At 41.4% G+C, this 23,902-nt stretch overlaps 1 long non-coding RNA gene across 1 annotated transcript; it reads left to right on the top strand.

Moving 5' to 3' along the window:
• The first annotated feature begins 21,535 nt into the window (after positions 1-21,535).
• LOC309502468 lies at positions 21,536-21,827 on the top strand. The gene is made up of 2 exons (XR_014207310.1): positions 21,536-21,637; positions 21,751-21,827. It is a non-coding gene; the product is annotated as an uncharacterized lncRNA (long non-coding RNA).
• Positions 21,828-23,902: the final 2,075 nt, after the last annotated feature.

A 23,902-nucleotide genomic window follows, 5' to 3' on the forward strand; every position in this document is an offset into this window, starting at 1 on the left:
GGACAAGAGGACATTGTCGCACTGTCCTCTGAACCCCAAGTCCTGTAGTGTGTGTGTGTGTGTGTGTGTGTGTGTGTGTGTGTGTGTGTGTGTGTGTGTGTGTGTGTGTGTGTATTGATACTTTCTATTTATAAATCAGTTTAAGGGTATTCTTAATGCAACAAAATGCATGCATAATGCATTATAAAAAGCTTTATAATTGATTGTATCATCTCATGAATAATCGTAACAACACTTATAATACTTCATTTTGGTGGTTATAACTTTTAATAATGATGATTCATAACACACTGTTAACAGAATGTTATATCCACATTACACATTATAGTTCTCACAGTTATAATGTATAATAAGTCTCATATCTATCTTACTACATCATATGAGCGGTTGGAGTGGTTGTTCATATTTGAGTGCTTCTACTGAGGCTAATGTTAATTTCATTGTGAGCAAGTTGAAGCTCACCCTTTTATATCTGAAACAATGCAAAAATTGTTTTGTTGATATTACAATTAAACATGTTCAAAGCATGTGTCGTATAACCATATAACAAATGGCTGTTTAAACTTATGTTATTTTACTCAAAGCAGACAAGGACCACTTATAAAAAATATATGACTACACTATACACGCCATTTAGACATTTACAAGAAAACTTTTAATTTGTCACTTTAAAGTAAAAGACCACTCATATGTAGTAGGATTTTTTGTAGATCTTGTCAATGTCAAGATATGATACTTATAATACATTGTAATAATTGGAACTATAATTACTTAAATGGATATAGCATGGTCTTCATCATGTGTTATTAATTATCATCCGCTTAAACATTAGATCCACAAATAGTAATTATTTTAATGTATTATAACTGTTGTTACAATTATTTATGAGATGATGCATATTATAAAGATTTTTACAATTAAGGCTTTATTAAGAATTAAGAATACCCTTATAATACATAACAAATACAGGCTTCATGGAAAGTGTTACCCAATATCTTACACTGAACACCACTATTAAGGAGAATAATCCATGGATTTGTATTAACAGTGAATATAAATGTATGAGCATAAGTTATCTTAATTTCTGCAGTGAATCCTCTCAACAGGTGTTTTACCCTTTATGAACAGTCATAAGATATGAGTCAGGTCTCCTTTGAGGTCTGAATATTCCTCCTGATTAAGGAGCCTGCCTCAAGCTCCACTTCCTTCAGTAAATATTTATCTATGTGGACGAGCTTTCTCTTTCTGTCTATGACATATCTGTAGATGTACATCAGCCACCGTTCAACGCACCACTGTAAGGGCTCTCGTGTCTGGAGGGGATATCCGGATTAACCCCTGCAACACAGAGACGAGAAGAACAACGAGAGAAAGGTTGAGTGTAAACTTGGCATCCCCCTCCTCCAGTCCCCCAAACACCAACCCCCAACCACCCCCACTCCATCCTCAGCCTCACCATTCTCCGAAATCAGTTTTTGTATTATGCCTGGGCTACATCATACAGAAAGGCATTACAAATCACTATCCCAGTGCCTACAAAAACCAATCATTATAGTCACCAAACACAAACAAAAAGAAATTGATGTCCAATGAGAAATGTGGAGGAAAAGGTATTTTTCACATTCTAATACAATGGGAACACAAGAGCTCCATATATATCAGGTTATGCAGCTGTAGCCCTGGGCCATGCACAGCAGGCTGATATTAGTTTTAAATACAGATTGTGAGCAATAAAGCAACAGAAGGGGTTCTGTTCCCACTGCACACAGAATCAGTGACCGGCACCTCTTCTCTGCCAGAGAGATTCAATCGCAGACAGGAAATAAATGTACTTGTTTGGTCCTGTCATCTATAAAAACTGTTATTGATCTCCCAAATGCAATTTGTTCATGCTGATCGATCAAAAGCATTATCTTCTTGGTTTTTTTTTGTTTGGTTTTTTCTCCTCCCTCTACAGTCTTTTACCAGTTACACAGACGTCTCCTCAGGCATTGAGACCACAGAGGGGTCTGGGTGAAGTGGATTCCAGGCTGAAAGTGGTGGTAGGGTTGTTAAAGTCAGCCAGCGGACATAAGCACCAGTACTTAAAGGTAATGGAGTTACACCATGACTAAACAGCAGGGGCCTGAGGTGCAGAGCTCAATCCCCCCCACCCCCCAAGGCGTAAGCCCGCCAGCTGGCATATCTCAGCACTTGGCAGGTCAAACAGACACGCGAGTTAAACCTATATGGCTTGTGTTATCCCTGCTCAAGTATCAGCGGAGAGCAGGATGACACCAGGGACAGTTCAATACTATTAGCTTGTGTTGGCTTCAGGACTACAAACATGTTCAGCTCATTGAAGGAGGAAAGTTTTAAAAAGAAAGTCTGTCCTGTATAGGAGTAAGTGGTTTGGACAGGGCAATATCAATTTCAGTGTTAAAGGTGTTGTGTTAACGGCTTTCATGGTTTCTTTGGGATTGTATGGTGGAAAACCAAATGAGACACTGTGATGTTTTGAAGGCTAAATCTCCTCTAGGGACACAACAAAGATAATACACTCAATCCACATTCTGAGTAAAAACAAGAAAAAATTGTATGCAGCACAGACACATAGACATGCACACAAACACATATACACACAAACACCTAGAAGTAAAGAGGTCCATGGACCTTGGAAGCTTTTTGAACTGTGGTGAACTACAGATGGTACTGCAAAAATATACTCACAGATTGTTTAGGACTTTTGTAAATATGTACTGTAGTTGCAAACGTCTGTGGTGTTGTAACGATCACCAGCTGGAGTGCCCTTGAGAGCCACCAGAGGGCACTCCACATAAGACTCTCCTATTCACTCACAAACTACAGTTCCCATAACTCACTGCCTGGACTCATCACTTATCACTGATCACATTCACCTGTACCTCATTCACTGATTGCATTCACCTGTCTCATCCTGTTAGTCTGTCTATTTATACCATGTTCATTCATTCACTCACTGCGAAGTCTTGTTGTACTGTTAGTCTGCATTTCCGAGCATTTTCCCTGGTTTCTTGTCTGGTTTTTGTATATCTCGCCCTGGTCCCTGGATTACTCTCTTGCCTCTGGTCCCTGCCTGTTTTGTTAGTTTGTTTCTTTATTTGTTTGTTTGGACTGCCTACCTGTGTTTTGACCTTTTGCCTGTACTTTGGATTACGCCTTTGGATTACCCCTTCAATAAAAGCTGCACTTGGATCTTAACCTTCGTGTCTCGGAGCAGTTCATGACAGAAGACTTCGCCACTTCAGATCCAGCAGCTGAGAAAAGGATGGAGACATGGAGGCAGGCCTTTGTGGGAACCCGCCAAGCTGTGTTCCGGGGTATCCGTGGAGGTCACAGGGGAGGATATGGGCGATATATCTGCACAATCGAACCTATCTCTAGGGATGACTTCTCTGATCTCCCTCCTCTCATCAGTCCAACCAAGCCTGCAGAGAGGTTCTTTTCGCTGGTTCCGCCCAGCTCAGAGCCCTCTTCGCCGCTGGTTCCGTCCAACTCAGAGCCCTCTTCGCCACTGGTTCCGTCAAGCTCAGAGCGCACTGAGCCAGAGCCAGAGCTTCACGCCAGTCCTGCCGAGCCAGAGCCAGAGCTTCACGCCAGTCCTGCCGAGCCAGAGCCAGAGCTTCACGTCAGTCCTGCAGAGCCAGAGCTTCACGTCAGTCCTGCAGAGCCAGAGCTTCACGTCAGTCCTGCAGAGCCAGAGCTTCACGTCAGTCCTGCAGAGCCAGAGCTTCACGTCAGTCCTGCCGAGCCAGAGACTGTTCTCGTCACGTCTGCCGATCCAGAGACTGTTCACGCCACTTCTGCCGATCCAAAGACTGTTCACGTCACTTCTGCCGATCCAGAGAGTGTTCACGTCACGTCTGCCCGTCAGGAGTCTCGTCCCGCCGAGCCTGAATCTGATCCTGATACTGAGCCTGAATCTGTTCCTCTTCTTCCCACGCCTGTGTCTTCGGACAAGATGGCCGACTCCACGCCTGTGTCTTCGGACAAGATGGCCGACTCCACGCCTGTGTCTTCGGACAAGATGGCCGACTCCACGCCTGTGTCTTCGGACAAGATGGCCGACTACACGCCTGTGTCTTCGGACAAGATGGCCACCGCCGCTGAACTAGTGTCTCAGGACAAAATGGTCTCCGCCGAACCAGTGTCTCCGGACAAGATGGTCTCCGCCGAACCAGTGTCTCCGGACAAGATGGTCGCCACCGCCGAGCAAGTGTCTCGGGACAAGATGGTCTCCGCCAAGCCAGTGTCCTCAGCAGAGTTGCCCTCAGCAGAGATGGCTGCTGACATGCCTTTCCCTGAGCCGGTGTCTGTTCCAGTTCCTGAGCCAGAGCCAGTGTCTGTGTCTGTGTCTGTTCCAGTTCCTGAGCCAGAGCCAGTGTCTGTGTCTGTTCCTGAACCTGAGTCGGTGGTGCCGGTTCCAGTGCCAGTTCCGGTGATGCCAGTTCCAGTTCCTGAGCCGTTGGTGTCTGTTCCAGTTCCTCCGCCGTGGTCGCCCGAGGGGTCTTCACCGCCGTGGTCGCCCGAGGGGTCTTCACCGCCGTGGCTGCCCGAGGGAAAGTCTCCGCTCTGGCCGCCCGATGAACTGTTGTCTCTGCCTTGGTCGTCCGATGGACTGTTGACTCCGCCCTGGCCGCCCGAGGGAAAGTCTCCGCCCAGGCCGCCTGAATGGTCGTCTATGCCCTGGCCGCCTGAAGGTTCGCCTCCTCCTTGGCCGCCTGAATGGTCGTCTCCTCCCTGGCCGCCTGAAGGTTCCTCTCCTCCCTGGCCGCCTGAAGGGTTGTCTCCGCCCTGGTCGCCTGCACAGCCTGCTCCGCCCTGGTCGCCTGCACAGCCTGCTCCGCCCTGGTCGCCTGCACAGCCTGCTCCGCCCTGGTCGCCTGCACAGCCTGCTCCGCCCTGGTCGCCTGCACAGCCTGCTCCGCCCTGGTCGCCTGCACAGCCTGCTCCGCCCTGGTCGCCTGCACAGCCTGCTCCGCCCTGGTCGCCTGCACAGCCTGCTCCGCCCTGGTCGCCTGCACAGCCTGCTCCGCCCTGGTCGCCTGCACAGCCTGCTCCGCCCTGGTCACCTGCACAGCCTGAACCGCCCTGGCCTCCCATCCTGCTGCCCTCCATCCCGCCCCCAGGTCCGCCTCCGCTCCACCTCCCTCCTGGACAGTTTAGGAGCGTCTGGAATCCGCTCCTTAAAGGGGGGGCTATGTAACGATCACCAGCTGGAGTGCCCTTGAGAGCCACCAGAGGGCACTCCACATAAGACTCTCCTATTCACTCACAAACTACAGTTCCCATAACTCACTGCCTGGACTCATCACTTATCACTGATCACATTCACCTGTACCTCATTCACTGATTGCATTCACCTGTCTCATCCTGTTAGTCTGTCTATTTATACCATGTTCATTCATTCACTCACTGCGAAGTCTTGTTGTACTGTTAGTCTGCATTTCCGAGCATTTTCCCTGGTTTCTTGTCTGGTTTTTGTATATCTCGCCCTGGTCCCTGGATTACTCTCTTGCCTCTGGTCCCTGCCTGTTTTGTTAGTTTGTTTCTTTATTTGTTTGTTTGGACTGCCTACCTGTGTTTTGACCTTTTGCCTGTACTTTGGATTACGCCTTTGGATTACCCCTTCAATAAAAGCTGCACTTGGATCTTAACCTTCGTGTCTCGGAGCAGTTCATGACAGGTGTTTAGTTGATTTTTTGTTTCTATTTAGAACACCATTAGCTGGTGTGTGGTGAGTGCACTGGCACCATTGTTCTGTGGCTACCATCACATCATCCAAGTGGATACTGCACACTGGTGGTGGTTGAGGAGAGAAGCCCCGATCCAATTGTAAAGCACTTTGGGCGTACAGTAGTACATAGTAAAGCGCTATATAAATGCTTCCTTCCTTCCTTCATTTTGTATAGGGCCCCCCAAGAGGGTGGGGGCACAAGATGATTTGTTTTAATAAGTAGATCACAACTCTGACATGACAATGCAAATCATCCAATCTGTACTGGAAGTGAGCAGGGAATCACAACAAAACAAGCACACACAAAAAAGGCTAAGAAATAAAATTAAAAAAAGATTGGCCCATCCGTTGATGGTAACTGGAGGGCCATTATCATCAACAGATAAAGTGACAGCAAACTAATATTCCTGCTGCCGTCTGTGTCATTTATGTTAATCAAACAATAAAAGACAGATAAAATCACTCATTGCTCTTTAGTAGATTTGGTAGGATTCATTTAATTAATTTATTAATTGATAAATACATTGATTTAATTCATTTATTTCACAGAAATGCTATATTAAAGGTGCATTGCGCAAGTCTCTGAGTTTTTGCAGAACTATGCCCCCTCTGGCGGCAAGCGAAACTGCAGCCAGAAGTGTGCACGCTCACGGACAAAAGTTTTCTTTTTTTTATCTTACGTGGAGTTTGCGTTGGTGTTTGAAATGAACTACAAGCCGGTCTCTTAGAATCCATCTTCTACGGAGAATGGCGGCGAATACACAAACCTGCCAGACAGCCAGGTGAGCGTGCATGACGTCACGCCCAGTCTAAAATTCCGGCCCGAATCCCTCTTATTTATTTTACTTTACAGGATTATAGAGACAATCTCAGTGATCAGAGAAGGGCTCATTCAGCCCATCAGTCAATTGTTTAAGCATGTATGGGTTAGAAAACGGGTATTTTTAACATGAAAAAGTAGCTTAATGCACCTTTAATTATATGGAGAGGGAATGGAATATGTTGCTTGCAAAAGAATATGTTGCTTTCTCATCTCTTACATTTTTTATACTTAAATACTTTGTTGTAAAGAATAGTTGGCCTATTATATATTTCGGTATCGGTGATCAGTATCAGCCTGCTTCCAGTGATCGTTAATGAATGATTGGCCCCAAAAATCCTGATCGGAGCACCCTTAAATGTGAAGGATAGTGATTCTGTCTTATTTTTTGCAGGTTGGCCGAAGAAGACAACAACACACTGGGAAGCAGACAAAACAAGGATATAACTGACTTGAAAGGACATTATCTAGGAAGACTTTTAAGATGACTAGGAAGACTTTATCTCTATTATTATTTCAGCTAATGAAAGGAATCCTCAGGTGAGTAAGGCAGGTAAGTTAGTCTGTATGCTCTGTCAAGGCCAGAAACCAACTGCTGTGTGCGAGGATGATTTATAGTGTTACTGATGGGCTGTGATGAGTGACATGTGCATGTAATTAGAACTCCGGGGACTGTGATTGCTGGTAGAGTGAGGAAGAGCCTGACGTGACAGTGACAAGAGCATAATCTTTAGCCCTATTCTGACGGGACTAGTTTTCCAGGGGGTCGTTAGAGAAATTCGTGTTTCACAGACGTACTTTGCGATTTTAATCCCATCCGAATCTGCCAAGTCTGTGTTTTTCTCACAAAACCTCAGTAAAAATTCCAGAGCAAATTACCTACTGTTTTTCGGCGAACTCAGCGGTCCTATGAGAAATCTAATCCCGTCTGAATGCGAATGTCTGTGATTGCTGATGTTGTATTATTCTAACGCTTCTCCTCATCTGTTTTTTGACCTACCCAAGCTACCGTTTGCGCATCAATATTCGGCATGTTTTCATTTAGTTTCAATATGGATGGTATCCAACGAAAAAATAGCATGAACAATCAATAAATAGAGGCAAATCGCGGAACATTTGAAGACTGCCTATTTTAAAATCAGCGTCAGGTAAGAGTAAGATACTTGTCTAGATTTCTCTGCTCACGTATGTAGGTTTACTATAAACAGTCACTGCAATAACCAGAACAAGTCTAATACCGATACTTACATTTTGGTACTTGCCGATACCGAGTACCGATACCTGTATTAATAAATAAAAATGATATTAACAAATAATAAATTAAAAGACATATACGTCACACACACATGACCTTCTGTAACACACACGTCTAGAAAACACACTTGACCTAGATGTTAGTCCCGTCCGAATCTGTACATGAAATCACAGACGTTGCGTGATAAGAATTGTAACTTAAACGCTGTCCAAATAGGGCTTTAGAATAACCTTAGTATTTATTATGTCTGAATGTTGATTACAAAGTTACAAGTTCTTGAGGAATTCGGGTGAGGAAAAGAAAGCCATGTTGATTCTCAGAATAAACAAACACTACAGAAATATTAACAGGCTATTTTCATGAGTACATTTCAATTAAAGGATTTATACTTTCACTAATTAGGTACACTACTCCATACATCCTCATGTCCCCTGTTAAAGAAGTATGGATGTGTTCACAATCAAAAACTAACTAGTAGCTGCCTTATGTAAGGTAATCTAAAATGAAGCAGGGCAAACAAATTTCTGCCCCTATGGCTAGGGTGCACTGCATTTCCTTTACAGCTTTAAATAGTCCAGAAACTCTGAAAATATTTGTTAATTTAGGATTGATTAATTTTAAACTAAGGTCTGAGTAGCGAATGATTATTTTGGTTGGACACTGCCATACCTGCTCCTACAGATGAGCACCTTATTAGGTACCTGTGCCTGTACCCTCTTACACAACTGTGCATTCCTACTCTCAGGCTGCTTTACCAGCTTAACCAGTTTTGTCAGGAAAACAAAAACAATCATGCTAGTTGACCAGCCTAACAGGCAAGATGTTCTAGTAAACGGCAATAAACATGTAAATTCATGCTGCTTTTAAGTGGCTTTTTCAGCACGATAAAACAGTAACTAGTCTGATGTTAAATGCTTAGCTGTTCTAATCAGTTTGCATGTGTTTGCTTTCTTTCAGAAAGGATGGACTGGTGATGGACGTCTTCAAGCGCTTCGCTCGTCTATTTACATTTATGCCCAAACAATGTAGATTGCAAACAAGTTACATATTTTGGTAACACTTTAGAATACTGTTCCTTCATTAATCAATAACTACACAGGAACAAATGAGTAACGCACTATAAACATTCTAGTAACTATTAACTAACAAGAAACTAATATCGCTCAGTTGAATGTGGTAATTCACTATTAGCTAATCACTAACTACTATTTTTTATACCTCACTGATGACTACTAATGACTACTATATACAGGTTCATAATTAATATGAATAATGCATAATGTATAATATAAGGTAATGGTAACCCATTAGTAATGAATTAAGTGTTACTACATCCTTCTAAAGGAACTAATAATAATTTGGATCAGTTTTCTAAAGTGAAGATCATGGGAATTGGGAACACACTAGTAATTACTAAAGTGTTGCCAAATCCATCGGAAGGAATTACTATTCAAAATCCATTACTAGTGGGTTACCGTTACCTTTTATTATAAATTATGCATTATTCATGTTAATTATTAACCTGTATATAGTAGTTCTCTGGGAGGTATGAAAAAAAATAGTAGCTACTGATTAGCCATATCACCCTGTAGCCCAAGACTGGTTGCCCACTGAAGCTAAGCAGGGCTGAGCCTGGTTAGTACCTGGATGGGAGACCTCCTGAGAAAAACCAGGTTGAAGCTGGAAGAGGTGTTAGTGAGGCCAGTAGGGGGTGGTCACCCTGTGGTCTGTGTGGGTCCTAACGCCCCAGTGTAGTGATCGGGACACTATACTGTCAAAAGAGCACCGTCATTTGGATGAGACGTTAAACCGAGGTCCTGACTCTATGTGGTCACAAAAATCCCAAATTTGCCCCTTGGCCCCTGTCCATCATGGCCTCCTAATCATCCCCATACATACTGATTGCTTCATCACTGTCTCCTCTCCACCAGTAAGCTGGTGTGTGGTGGGCGTTCTGGCGCAATATGGATGCTGCACATTGGTGATGGTTGAGGATATTCCTCATTCCATATGTGAAGCGCTTTGAGGACCCAGAAAAAGCGCTATATAAATGTAACAAACAAATTATTATTATTATTATTATTAGCTATTAGTGAACTACCACATTCAACTGAGCGCTATTACTTACTAATTTGTTAATCAGAGTTTCTTGTTAGTTAATAGTATTTACTAGAATGTTAATAGTGCATTACTCATTTGTTCCAGTGTAGTTATTCATTAATGAAGGAACAGTATTCTAAAGTGTAACCCATATTTTTATCATGTTCATGAATTCCCTGGGAATTGAACATGTTCTTGTCATTTCAAGCACCAGTATACTCTGCTGTTTGAGCTACAGGAACATTTTACAACAGGATAAAATGTAATTCTCTGATGATACACACACAACTATTATTAATTAAAACTTAAAAGCTATTTTAAAAGTGTTTATGTCCAGCTGAAGCAATCTCTCTTTAACTCAAAATGTAAGACAGATGCACAAGAGGCAACAATATTAAGCATTGAGGACTATTTCTAGCAGTGCAAAATATTGGACATTTTTCTTTTTTCAATTCTCCTTTTCTTTTCCTCCCCTCCCTTGTGTCTCCAGGTTTCTGCCTCTATCACTGCGCTATTGATAAGATGTCTAAATTTATTGCAGAATAATTCTGAGGGAAAAGAGATAAAAGGTTTCTGAATAAAATATGAGGAACAGGCTGTAAATTGTAGCAATGCATATCATTTCATTCAAACGTAGGACGCAATTACCATCTGCGACGCTCATCAGCCCTTCCTTTATGGCTTAATTATATGTTTAATGCTATCAGATCAAGGAAAGGGCAAAACAGATGAATGAGCAGAGAGAGAAAAGATTCCACAACAAGACAAAAGGCATATGAAAAAAAGTAACATAAAGGATAGAATTGATTTCATTTACTGCCAAATTGGTAAAGTTAATTTAGACACATTGTGTGCTCATCTTCCTCTCCATTGTATGATAGTAAAAAAGACATGTATGGCAGTAGGCCTCATACAAATGTAACAAAGGGAGTCAAGTTCCTTCAAAACTGCCACATGTCATCTAGCTTCTGCTGTAGACTTATTTGACTTATTAATTATTACAATCTATAGGCTATATAAGAATAAAACTCAAGGCTTTCTGGGTTTTAGATGTTTGACAGTCTTGATGTCTTTTGTGCTTTTTTCTCTCCATGACTTTTAGACCTTAAAACACTGTCATTTGGTGAGACACTCACAAGGCCAATTCAGTGAAATAATATTTGACATCCGTTTGTGATTGAAGGATGAGTACATTTTATCCATATTTTTTCCTCAACAAATTGATACTGTGAAACAGAGACTTTTATACTTTCTTCATTTATATTCAAAATAAAATGTCACTGTTTTTTAGCCTCAATCTTTAATTATTAATTAGTCTCAATCTTTCAACTAACTAACAAACATCCATTTGTTATGTTTGTCATTTGTCATCCAAAAAAAAAAATATATTTGTATAGGCCTAGGGTACAACAGGGCTAAAGGCCCATCGGGGTAAAAGGAGCATTTTACTTTTTTCTCTTTTAAACCACTAGATGGAACAAAAATTCAGCTCAGAACTTTTCTAAACCGCCGCTTTTGATGATGCACGTGGAAATGTGGCTGATTCTTGACAAGGACAGCAATGCAAAGTTGATATTTCAAGTTTTTAAATTGTTGTTAATGTATGTAGCAAATGAGAATCGATAAAATTATTGACTATATTTTGAGACAAAGGTTTTGTTAATGATTTTCACTTTTGTTCAGAGTAATTAAAGCAACAGTTTTTCAATAACGGAAGAATATGTAAATTGATGGTATTTGGGGTAAAAGGTGCCCCTGCTGTTGGGGCAAAAGGCACAATCTTGAACATGATAATAAAGAGCTGGCTGCTGTTTTTTTTTTTTTTGACATTACATGGTTAGATTCAGATGGTAAATATCATGTATCAAGTTGGATGTCCACCTTAGAGATAATCACAATATTATAATGAATACATTTTAAAAATATGATCAATCATATCATATGTATTTGTTACTACTGTAAAGCTATATTAAATTATTATGGAATCCCATTCAATGCTTTCAGAAGCTTTATATTTTTTAAATAATTGTGTCTCTGTATGTTTAAATTGACTTTTATTTTTATTTATTTTTATTTTTAATAAGCTGAAAATTGCACAAACTTTGATAAAGTAACTGTATTAACCTAGACATTGTTAAAAAACATATTATTTTAACTAAAGTATTTGTATCAATACTTTGTGCCTTTTTGCTCCATGCTGCACCTTACCTCGTGCATGTATTTATACGTTTTTAAACAAAATAAACCCCTTTCTGATTTATTTTCACACAAAATCTGTTGCGCCATCAATGTTCAATATTATTATTTATTTTTTTATTCGCAATGGGAGTAGTGAAAAGCAGATTTTTCTTAAAGCGTGCCTTTAGCCCTGTTGTACTCTACTAATATATATAAAAATGATATCTGTGTATTTCCTTCACAAATGGATTAACAGGTGTTTGAGAATGAGTCATGTTCAAATTCTGTATTGAAGCAAGCCTGTTCATGAGGCTTCAGGCGTGCCCCAGGGCATGGAGGGGCCAATAAAGTCTCTGTCCAAGCTCTGAGATGCTGTCCAGCTGCATTACAAACTGACATTTCACACTGCTGCCATGCAAACACCTGCCACTGCTATCAGACCAATTCACACGCAGTCAGGCCACAATCATTGTACACTGTAAAATGTTTTGAGGTAACATCTGAATTAACAGGTTCCCTATTGAGTTTGGTTCACTCGACATTGCGTCAGAGCTGATGCTATGGGGGGTTTCCCCTCATTCCTCGAATCTACTGAAGCCTTATGAAATCTCGTGGGCGAGAGTTCACCCACCAATTGCTTTCAAGTGCGTGAAATAGAGGCAGGCTCCCCCGCTCTATAAGGTGGTGCTGGAAGCTATTACCTTAGAATCTTTCTCCTTCAGCTACAAGAAGCCATCTACAGTTTGCAATTGAGGTACGCTTATTAAAGAACGGTAACTTGATTGCCGCTCCCCTGCAGCATTCCAGTGAGTATGATATTTTTCTTTCACATGCCTTCTATTATTCCATTCTGGACAGCGGTGTTGCTGGGAGATGCCCACTCAGAAGCAGCGCTGCACAAGTCCGTCTCCTCTCAGTCAGCCATGGACCTTAAAGGTATAGCTCCTGCGTCATTACCATGCCCATGCGTAGTGGTGCTCTCGTGAACGCGTGTCGGAGACTGATACAGAAGAGAAGATATGGTTGAATAAAGTTGATATTTTGTTTATTTGGCACACAAAAAGTATTCTCGTCGCTTCATAAAATTAAGGTTGAACACTGTAGTCACATGGACTATTTTAACAATGTTTTTCATACATTTCTGGGCCTTCAAAGTGTTAATTAAATAGCTGTCAATGGAGCCCCCATTGCTGTCAAACTACACCCGCCACAGCAGAGTGAGGCGCGGAACAAGAAGTAAGGTACTTTTGTGAGTGGGGGTTGCGGGAGAATAAAACGATTCACGGGACTCCCACAGAATAGAAATATCTAAAGATAAAAGTCAAGTCAAGTCATCATTTATATAGCTCTTCTTACAATACAGATTGTTTCAAAGCAGCTTTACAGTGATAAAAGGGAATTAATGCAACATCTAAACATCTAAACACAAATAAATTGTTATAGATGCTGAGAGGCTAAGCAGCAGGAAAGAAATTCGTGACGCATTCCCATGCACCAAGTCCAGTCTTTAGAGTCAGTAAAGTCAGTTGTCAGTAATGCAATCAAGTTTAAGTCAAGTGAATATGGTCAGTTGAGAGCTCTCAAAGGTCACTGTCATAATTAGTCTTTAGATTCCTCAGTACATCCCTGGTAATGTAAGCTTTGTTTTTAGAAGGAGAAGATGATTAGGTGTTAAAACTTCCAAGTCGTTGGGATCCAAAGAAGATCTGGTTATGGGTTAATTGTTAAGTATGGATTCTGCCTTACACAAGAATGTATGAAGACCCTCTTCATCTAGACTTTGCACTCAAAGAATGGAATTCAGGATTTTCTTTATTGATCTGATGAGCCTTTCGCAGATCCCTCCATGGTGTGAGCCAGTTGGAGGATTGAATGTCCATTTTATCTTCTTTTGAAGAAGAACACTGTTAATCTGATTGTGATTCCAATTTTTAATCACCTCTTGTAATTCACGCTCAGCCCCGACAAAGTTCGTTCCATTGTCTGAACGTATTTCAGCCACTTGTCCTCATCTAAGCAATCTTAGAGCATGAATGAATGATTTGGTATCCTGTGATGCGATCATTTCATTGTGAACAGCTATCGAGCCAAGCAAGTGAAGATGGCTCTGTAGCGCTTTAGGGTGGTTCTTCCACACTTTTTCCTCAAAAGGGCCTAAACAATCCTCTCCAACAAGAGTAAAGGGTGGTTTGTCTGGTGAAACTCGATCCTGAGGCAAATCAGCCATCTGTTGATGGCCTGCAATTCCATTGAACCTTCTGCACACTACACATTTTGATTGAATTCTTCTTATGGCTACACTAGCTCTTGGGATCCAATATCGCTGTCGAAGGGTAACCAACATGTAGGTCTGTCCACTATGTCCCACTTCTTCATGAATTTGTCGCAGAATCAAGTTAGAGATGTGCAAGTCTATAGCCAATATGATTAGTCTTCAGGAATCAACACTTTTCCAAGAAGTCCATCAACCCTGATGATATCAGACTGAAGTATTGGATTAAGACTATAGAGAGGACTATTTCACTTGACTACTCCATCCTTTCATAGACTTGTCAGTTCCTCAGGAAATCTCTCCTTTGGGAAAGTCTCTTTGCTACAGCTTTCTTTAGTCGCATCCAAGAGGAGAAGTAATTGAGGAGACATAATACGGTGTCAGATTCTACTTTGACTTCTGTCATGTTTACCAGAGCACTCCTTTTGATCTCGGGATCATGAGACAATATTACATCCCCATCAGTGGGATCCATTGAGCACTCTTCTTGTGGTCAAACAATAAATGTGGGTCCAGAAATCCACATGTCATTCTTCAAGAATGAATCCACTTTTGCTCCTCTAGATGCCAGACCTGCTGGATTGATTGAGGATTTCACGTACCTCCACTGTGCTACATTAGAAACCTTCAGAATTTCAGACACTCTATTAGCCACAAAGCACTTAAATCTTAGGGTCTTATTTTGAAGGTATTTGAGAACTGAAGTGCTGTCCGTCCAAAAAACTGATTCCTGAAAGGGCATCTTGAGTTATTTTATCCATATCTTGTTGATACGACTAGCCCGCATGGCAGCTGTAAATTCCAGGTGAGGGATTGTAATGGTCTTAATGGTGTAACTCTTGCCTTGCTTACCAGAAGAGTAGAATGTGCCAGTTGTTGTTCATTATGAAGCAGCAAATAGGATACCACACCATATCCTTGCTCGCTAGCATCTGAAAAATTATGCATTTGAGCAGATGTTACTTCTCCGAACCCATCAGGCTTCAAACATCTTCTGACCTCAAAACTCTTCAAGCGATGCAGATCATCCATCCAGTTCATCCAATGTTGAACATACACTGGAGGAATAACATTGTCCCATCCTATTCCCTCTCTGCACAGATCTCGCAGTTCAAGGTTCCTCTTGGTAGACAGAATCACAAGAACCCCAGAGGATCATAAATGGAGATAACCACTGAGATAATTCCTCTCCTGGTAAGAGGTCTATCCTAGACTACCACTTTGAAATGAAAGGCATCTGATTCAGCACACCATTGCACTCCCAATTCTCTTTCAAGTGGCAAAGTGTCACGATCCAAATCCAGATCCTTTACCTTCTTCTCTCTGTCCTTTTCAGGTATAGCGCCCAATACAGCATATTGGGTGCTAAATGGCCAGCTATCGGGTACCCATCGGGTTCCATTAAATCAGAAGCTTGAATATTGTTAATTGCCTCAACTTTACCAGGATCAGTCTTAATCCCTTCTTCACATACAGTGTGTCCAAGGAACTTCACAGATCGTCTAAAAAAACAAAACATTTCTTTGGAGCCAACTTTAGATTGTGATGTGCCAACTGCAAGAGAACCATTTCAAGGCGTTGAAGGGCTACTGACTCAGAAGAGGCAAACACCATCAAATCATCAAGATAGCAGAGAACGCTGCTGAAATTCCCATCCCCCAAAATAGACATCATCATTCTATTAGAGAGACCCTGAGGAAGCCTATTATACTCATTAAGACCAAATGGGGAAGAGAATGCAGTGTACTCTTTGTGTTCTTCCGCTAAGGGGACATTATAACACCCTGAGGTAAGATCCATGGTTGAGAAGAACTTGTTGCCACCCAATGCAGCCAACACATCGGATTTGTGTGGTAATGGGTAGGCATCTCTGACAGTCCTCGCATTTAACCACCTTGTAAGGTAAATGCCTCTGGGTAAATGTGAATTAGCTCAAGAATATAGGGAATTTTGGCAATATTAATATTTATGACTCATGGTCATAATTCATAAGTCGCATGTACATTTATTTGATCAATTATCGAGATTACCTTGTTCTGTACTGTCTGATCATTACAGTTAAGAAGGGGGTATCTCTTTTCAAACTCCAAGAAAGTTTTATCTTCTGGCCACGAAGACAAAACCTCTTTGGGTTTATAAATTAAAACTACTCAAAGTAGTTTTATAATATAGAGCCTGTAGCTTTATAGATCTTTTGTTTCATTGACTTTATAAAAAGTGGGTTTTCAAACACAGAGACAGTTAAAAGTATAAATGGGTTTATTAATAAAATGGCACACGCTAGAGATTATAAGCTACAAATATAAACGTACGTAAAATGCAAACAATAAAACAGACAAACATTTAACCGAACAAAAACATAAAACATAGCATGACGTGATCGGAATGAATGACATGAAAGAAAGAAGGAAAGAAAGAAATAAAGAGTTAAGAGATAGAGGGTAACTTAATTCGCAGACCTACAAGCTAAACACCAGGAATCAGCTGTTAGAGAGAAAGATACTTGCGAGATGTGGTACTCTTTCAGTGTGATTCTGAAAAGGGGACGCGCGCATGCGCGTGTCCGGCTGGTTTGCGTCTAGCTTCTTCTTCTGGGTCGTTTCGAAAAACGATGTAAAGGCTCACTTGAATTTAATGTTACCGGAAAATAAGGTTCATCTCCCGGGATGGGAGAGGTTTACAGTCTTTGTTGCAAAGGACGCAGCTACGACTCGAACATGTGCTCGCTCGATGGAGAAGGCCAGGGCCTCCTCCAGATGTTCCTTTGGAGAAGCGCTGCGCCGAGGAAGAGGGTCCAGAGAAGTTGGATGAGTTGAGAGTGGGATGAGAGAGCGAGTTAACTGAAGGTCTGGACTTTTATCAGTGTCTAATGTGCCGTCCCCTCCTTCGTGTAGGACGAATCAGCTGTCGAGATTTTTCGAGCGGGAAGATTCCTTTGTCCGGTTAGACACGCCCACTCGAATGAGTCATGATTGACTTTAACTTGAGAGGATTTTCTCCAGACATATGAACTTATAAAACAATGCGCATCACTGAATTCTGCTATCTGCCAGCTGGAGAGGATTACAGAGATATCAAAAATAGAATATAGGCTTTGTAGCCATGCAAAGATACATTATTATGCATTTGTATAGGCAATAGCAGTCCTATTAAGGTTACAAATAGGACATATGCTTTCCTATGGTTTACACACACCTCTTAACACACAAATTTATATATTTAGTACCTTTAAGAGTGACTTTATGGGTAAAAGTCCTTTTCTGTAGGGGGTTTCTGTTTCAAAGTCCAGAGTGTGTTTGTGTGTGTGGGTGTTGGAATGTTGCGACCCTGTTATCTCATGCATAGGGCTGGCTGATCTTGGTGGTCAAATTTTATGACCTGCCAATGAGCTCGGGTTACGGGATGCGATTCTACTGGGAGAACATTCTTCAAAAATACATTTCAGATCCAAACACTCGAAGATCATAACTATATGATCAAAACAACATTAATCACACATATATACAGGAAGTTCAGATACAAGTCTGAGTTACACACATTTAAAAGAATGTTAAGTTACACACAACGGATGTTTGTGTGTGTGTGTGTGTGTGTATGTGTGTGTGTGTCATGAGACTGTAAAAGTCACAGGGAGTCCATGCTGAAATGGGGGTTTTAGAGGGGATTCTAAGAAAACAGGGTTTCCTTATGTGACTCAAATGTCCCTCGGGGGATACGAGTCACATGGGTGCTGGTAAATTGGTCCTCGTGGGGCAATTATTAACCAGCAAGGACAAAGACGATGTGTTTTGCCATCACGTGATCCACTTAATGCGAAAAGCAGATGCCATTGTTGTTACAACCTGAAGTCAGTGCAGATCCTGAGATCGCCATTCTTCTTCCAAACTAGTACAAGAGGGGACGCATAGTCACTATGTGACTTGCGGATGAATCCCTTTCCTCCATCTCATTTAATGCTGTCTTCAGTTTAGCATACTGGCTCAGTGGTATGTGCCTGTATGGAAAACGGAAGGGTCTGTCATCAGTGAGGTTAATCCTATGGACAACGCATTTGGCCTCTCCACAGTCCATTTTGTGACTGACTCATACTTCTCAATAAGGTGCAACAACTTGTCTTTCCAGTGGGCTGATACTTCACATGACTCCAAATCAAGTTCACCAAGGTTCAATTCACGCAAGACACGCTTCATCTCTTCACTGGATCTAGGTGGTAAGGGTTCCTCAGCACACTGCAGATTTGACTGAATCTGTTTCGGTAGCGGAAAATCTTGCAAAGCAATACAGGTGACACATTAGCTATTTTTGCATTTCTCTTCAACACAACTCTGTATTTAGGGGGGTTGATGACTTTCAAGGGGATAGAACCATCTCCCCATAGTGGTGTTATGACCCTATTTGCCTTGGTCTCAATTTTGACTCGGTCGGTTCCATGATAACAGTGCTGCCAACTGACAAGACAGAAGACTGAGATAGCTTACCCCAAACTAGATGTTCAGTTTGTGGCTCTAACGTCACACTCCTTTGTAACTTTACGGTACCAACTTTCTTAGGTATGGATTCACCTCTCCACCTTTCTGCATTTGAGAAAAGGGATAGAAACATACAACACTCATCACTCTCTGCGTTACTTGACTTAGACATGAGCCTCCAGTAACCGTTAGTTTCTCTCAATTGCATCAGGAGTCTCTTTATGACGTTTGTGCCCAAAATCATCTCTTCAGTCTGGCCAGGCACAACTAAAACAGGAATTGTCATGGAGCAGCCGTACACTGTAGCTTTAAGATCATAGACTGCAGTAGGGGCAACATGATGGCCACCACAACCAACAATGACAATATCTTGTGCTGACTGGCTTGTCATGTCTGGGTTACTTTTCCACAACCGTTATTCAGCAGACTCACTAAGAGTACATGCCATTGATCCACTTTCAATTAAAGCTTTAAGAATGAGATCAGTCTCAACTGAAATGGATGTGTAAAACAAGCTATCAGCTTTTGGAACTCTCTGAACATCCTGAAAGATGACTGTTTTGTCCGAAGTTACATCACTGAACATTTCACATAAAGACTCATAATCCCTCACATCATCAAAACTGGATATGGGAGCTTCACTCTCAAGATCTATGTGATCCTCCCTCACATGTAGATCACTTAGTTTGACTGCTGGTTGCCAGAGGGAGCATTCTTCCTTTCCTTTGGACACCGGTTTCTGGGATGGTCAGGTGAAAAACACTGGAAAAGGAGCATGTTGTCTCTACAGTGAGTAAAATCAGAATGTGAGGTGTCCTTGCACACCAAGCATGGTGCCTCATTCAAGCCTGGAATTCTAGACATGCTGCTTCTCTTCCTGTACTCCTTGCTTGCCTGTGCATTACCACTATTATTCATCAGAACTCTTTCCAGCATATCGATCACCTTTTCCAAAGCCATATTTTCGGACTGTTTTGACTGGAGTGAATCCTGTTCAGCTTTCACTGGGCATGGGCCAGGACTTACACACATCTCATTCATAGAAATTTTCTTTTCACATTCATTCGGCCTATTTCCTTGTCCTGTGGCTCTGAGACTTTTCTCTGAATGATACTCGTTCAGGATCTCTTGCACTTCATAAGTCGTCCATTTGTCAATGGTTTTTGAACGAAGCATCAGCGCTAGATCTGAATTTGCGCAACCAGTAATCAAAGGGATCCTCCTGAGGTTCTGGAAGAGTAGTGTATAAATCTTGCAATGGGATAGGAGAATACTGCTGGCAACTGAAATGCTTACATAATATGGTGTAAATTGCATCTATACTGCATCGCCACTTTCACAACATCTTTGGCTTTGCCTCTCAAGTGGATTAAAATTTCTTCACCCTGCTCTTCAGTAGGCACAAGTCCCTTCCTTATGAAGTTTTTCATGAGCTCCACACACTCATCGAGTGTAACAGTGTCTGATGCATTGCCTCTGAAAATGTGAGGATCTTTAACTTCCCTCTGACGCACTACTTGAATCTGCGATGCACTTGACATAGAGCTCTGCTCAGGCATGTATGTGAGGCAATACTACAATAGTGGATTATCTGGATTAGCATTAGCTTCTAACCCCATACCATTGCTAATGTCTTGGAAGGGAATTGGTGTTGCTAACAGACCTCTCTCTCGACCAACACTAACTGGAGTGCCCATATACTGAGATCCAGTTAACCTTGCGTGCTCCATAATCAGATAATAAGAGCATAAAAGCAAGACAACCAGAGGTGGAGCCACTGGATCTATCCGCTCAGGCACTGATGGTGGTTGTAGGACCTGAGGCTCGACGTAAGTGCTTGGCATAGCAGGAGATGACGAAGGGCTGACAACCTCCAGCAGAGTCAGGGCTGGAGGACTAGCTGAGCAGGGCGGTGACGGAGGCAGATGAAGGCTAGACCGGGTCAAAGGTAACCATACATTGTCCATCCAGGTGGCTGTACTGTCTAGAAACAACGATGAAGGTTCAAAGGAAACATGAAGAAAGTTCATACAGACTATGGTGCAGTCTAGGAACAGCAATGAAAAATCCGAAATGGGGTGGGATAGGGTGGGAGACGATACCTCCACACTGAAGTCAATCAGTCAGTCCTCAGTCTCAAAATCCACCAGAATACCCTCTGTCATGGGCTCAGACTCACTGGGGGGCTCCTCTTCCGGGGCGAGGGTCAGTGCTAACCTCTTATCTTCGGGCACTTTGTTGACGCGTCGCGGCGGGTGGTAGCTCTCCGTCTGCGGGGGGCTCACACGTTTCCTCCGTGGTCGATGGTGATGGAATGGGCTCTGGGTCCAGCTGTGTTCTGGACCAGGGGTAGACACTCTCCAGACACTGGATGATATCGTCCCCCCAGTTCAGCCCAGAGGTGTCTGGGAGGTCCACATGGTGATGGAAATTTGCCCCGATCCAGAACAGTGACTTCAGGGTCTCGTCGTCAAAGCGGCTGGTGATGGCAAGACAGCAGAATTGTCCAGTGAAGGTTAAAAAGTCCTGAAAGCAGAAAAGTGTGCTGCATATTCCATTCCTTTTGGTTGTTTGTTCTGTCACAGGATAAGGATGAAGAAGACAGATGAAGACTGGATACTAGTGATGGCAATTTCAAAACACTGCTTCATGAAGCTTCGAAACCTTTACAAAACACTTAGAAACATTTCAAAACACTTCGAAATTTCAATGGTTCACCGCTGGGGGCGATGATCTCTGTCAACCCATGAATCATGAGGAGTCACTGAGAACCAATGAACAAGTGTCTGTGGGTTTTACCTGATCTCTAATCAGTTTTAAACATTTGTAGACGTTTTAATTAGACATTAGTATAATTAAAATGAATAATGGTAGTTAATAGTCTCCTATTGGTCTGTTTAGCTGAGTCAATCATAGAACAAACAAAACAAACCCTGACAATTGATAAAAGAACATATAGACACTTGATAATCTTATTAGATGATTAGATAATTGCATTTGAAATATTTTACTTTCAATAAAAAAAATTCCAATAGATTTGTAAAAGGAGTTTTCATGCATGTTTGGTCTGGGTTTTTGTTGTATTTACATTGTTCTGACCACTAGGGGTCACTGTGGAGACAGGTGTCGGATTGTTTCGAAGCCTCGACACAATACGGCACATTTGCTTCAACTGTTGCAGTGTTCCACAAACTCGATCTGCCCACTACTACTGGATACAAATATAAACGTGATTTAATAAAACAAAAAGGTAGACAGGTATAACAGTGTGCATAACATAGCATACACAAACAACAACCGACAACCAAAGATTGAAAACAGAGGTACTAAATACACAGAGATGATGAAATGAATACGAACAGGTGTGATGATTAGATGAGTGCGTTCAGGTGTGAGCCAGGAGGGATTATGGGAAATGTAGTGTGCTGTGGTGACTGGTCTAGTGACTGAGGATTGTGACATTTATGTTCTCATAAGTTCATGCAATATAAAATAACAATGATCTATTGTGTTTGTATCCATTGACTCTGTTTAATAAGATACAATTTAAAATAGCCTACTTCTCATTGTACATCATACAAGACTGCCAACTTTTGAGTTTAGCATTATGGATGGGGTGGGGGTCGGCGGTAATTCAATTAATAAGCTTGCGATTCTATTCAGATCTTGATTCAATATTGATTAATTTTTCTAGAGTTCATTTTTCTAGCTAACTAACATGCTATATGGTCATTGAATGGGTATTTGTGACCTATTGTTCACAAGCTGTTTTATTTATCTTTCTGCAGTTGAAATACTGATTGAACGGTGACATGAGACATTTCAGTAAGCTGTACTGTATCTTTCAACATACCTTCTGATGTTTATTCATTATTATTTAGTGCTATAACTTATGATAAAGAGTAACACAGATCGGTTCACGTGCTGCTTCAACTGTGGCGCTACAGCAATCTGTCACACCACATTAAAGAGCACCAAAATGGTATTTATTGTTTGAATTTTTAAATAAAATTTGCAGAATTTGAAAGCTGAGACTTTGTTTCTTATCAAATGTAACCTGCTCTGTCTTGTCTGTAGCATGTCAGTGTCCTCTTTGCTTATTTTCACTGCGTGAGAAAATGTATGTGTGGCGTGAGAGCGTGAGAACAGTGTCAATTGAGTGAGTCTCATGCTTAATGCATCATATGACTATAGATTTACTAAATGAAAGTGACAGTATTGTCGTTAAACATTGTAGTTATCAATTAAAAATCAAAATCCATGTGAAAATAGATCATATATATATATACATATATATTGCCTGAGAAACAGGCACTCAGCCATTTTTGTTTTGTGATAGCTCTGTATATTTCTATGGCATCTCTATCGAAGTAATTACCCTAAGGGGATTTACTTATTGTAGAGTTCACTAAAGTTATCATGAACACGGTAATGTTTGAAGCTGATGTCATAACAAATGTCAGACCGGTAAGATTTTAAAACGAGCAGCTCATTCATACATCCGTAAGATCTTACCTTATTGCTGTGGAAATACAAACCAAAAGACAGAACACAACGAGTGCAGCACTGAATAGGGTGGGGCTACATAAGGTCTATATCAGAGATAGTCTTATTAAGTCAAGTCACCTTTATTTAAATAGCGTCTCTTACAATGCAGATTGTTTCAAAGCAGCTTTACAGTGATAACAGGAAAATAATGCAACAAAGTTTGTTTTGCTGTACAGCAGCTCTAGAAGAAAATTGTGTCATTGTCCAGCTTAAGCAAGGTCAGTGTTCATTCATTTCCATTTTAAAAATGATTTGTTATTAATTTAGTTAATTTATTTATACAGCAGCTTTGGATAAATCAGTGATGTCATCGTCCAGCTCAGTTCAGTTCTCATACAATGCTGTCACTGCAGGCAGATCAGTAATATTGCTAACACAGTAACAAAGCAAACCTGTTTTAGTCAATGGGCTGTCAATTTATTAATTGATAAGCTATTTCCTCACAAAAGTGGTTTATTTAGCATTGTGAAGCCTCTCCTCCATTGACATCCATTAAAAAACGTCT

This window comes from Leuciscus leuciscus (genome assembly GCF_965113295.1).
Source record: "Leuciscus leuciscus genome assembly, chromosome: 7".
NCBI lineage: Eukaryota > Metazoa > Chordata > Actinopteri > Cypriniformes > Leuciscidae > Leuciscus > Leuciscus leuciscus.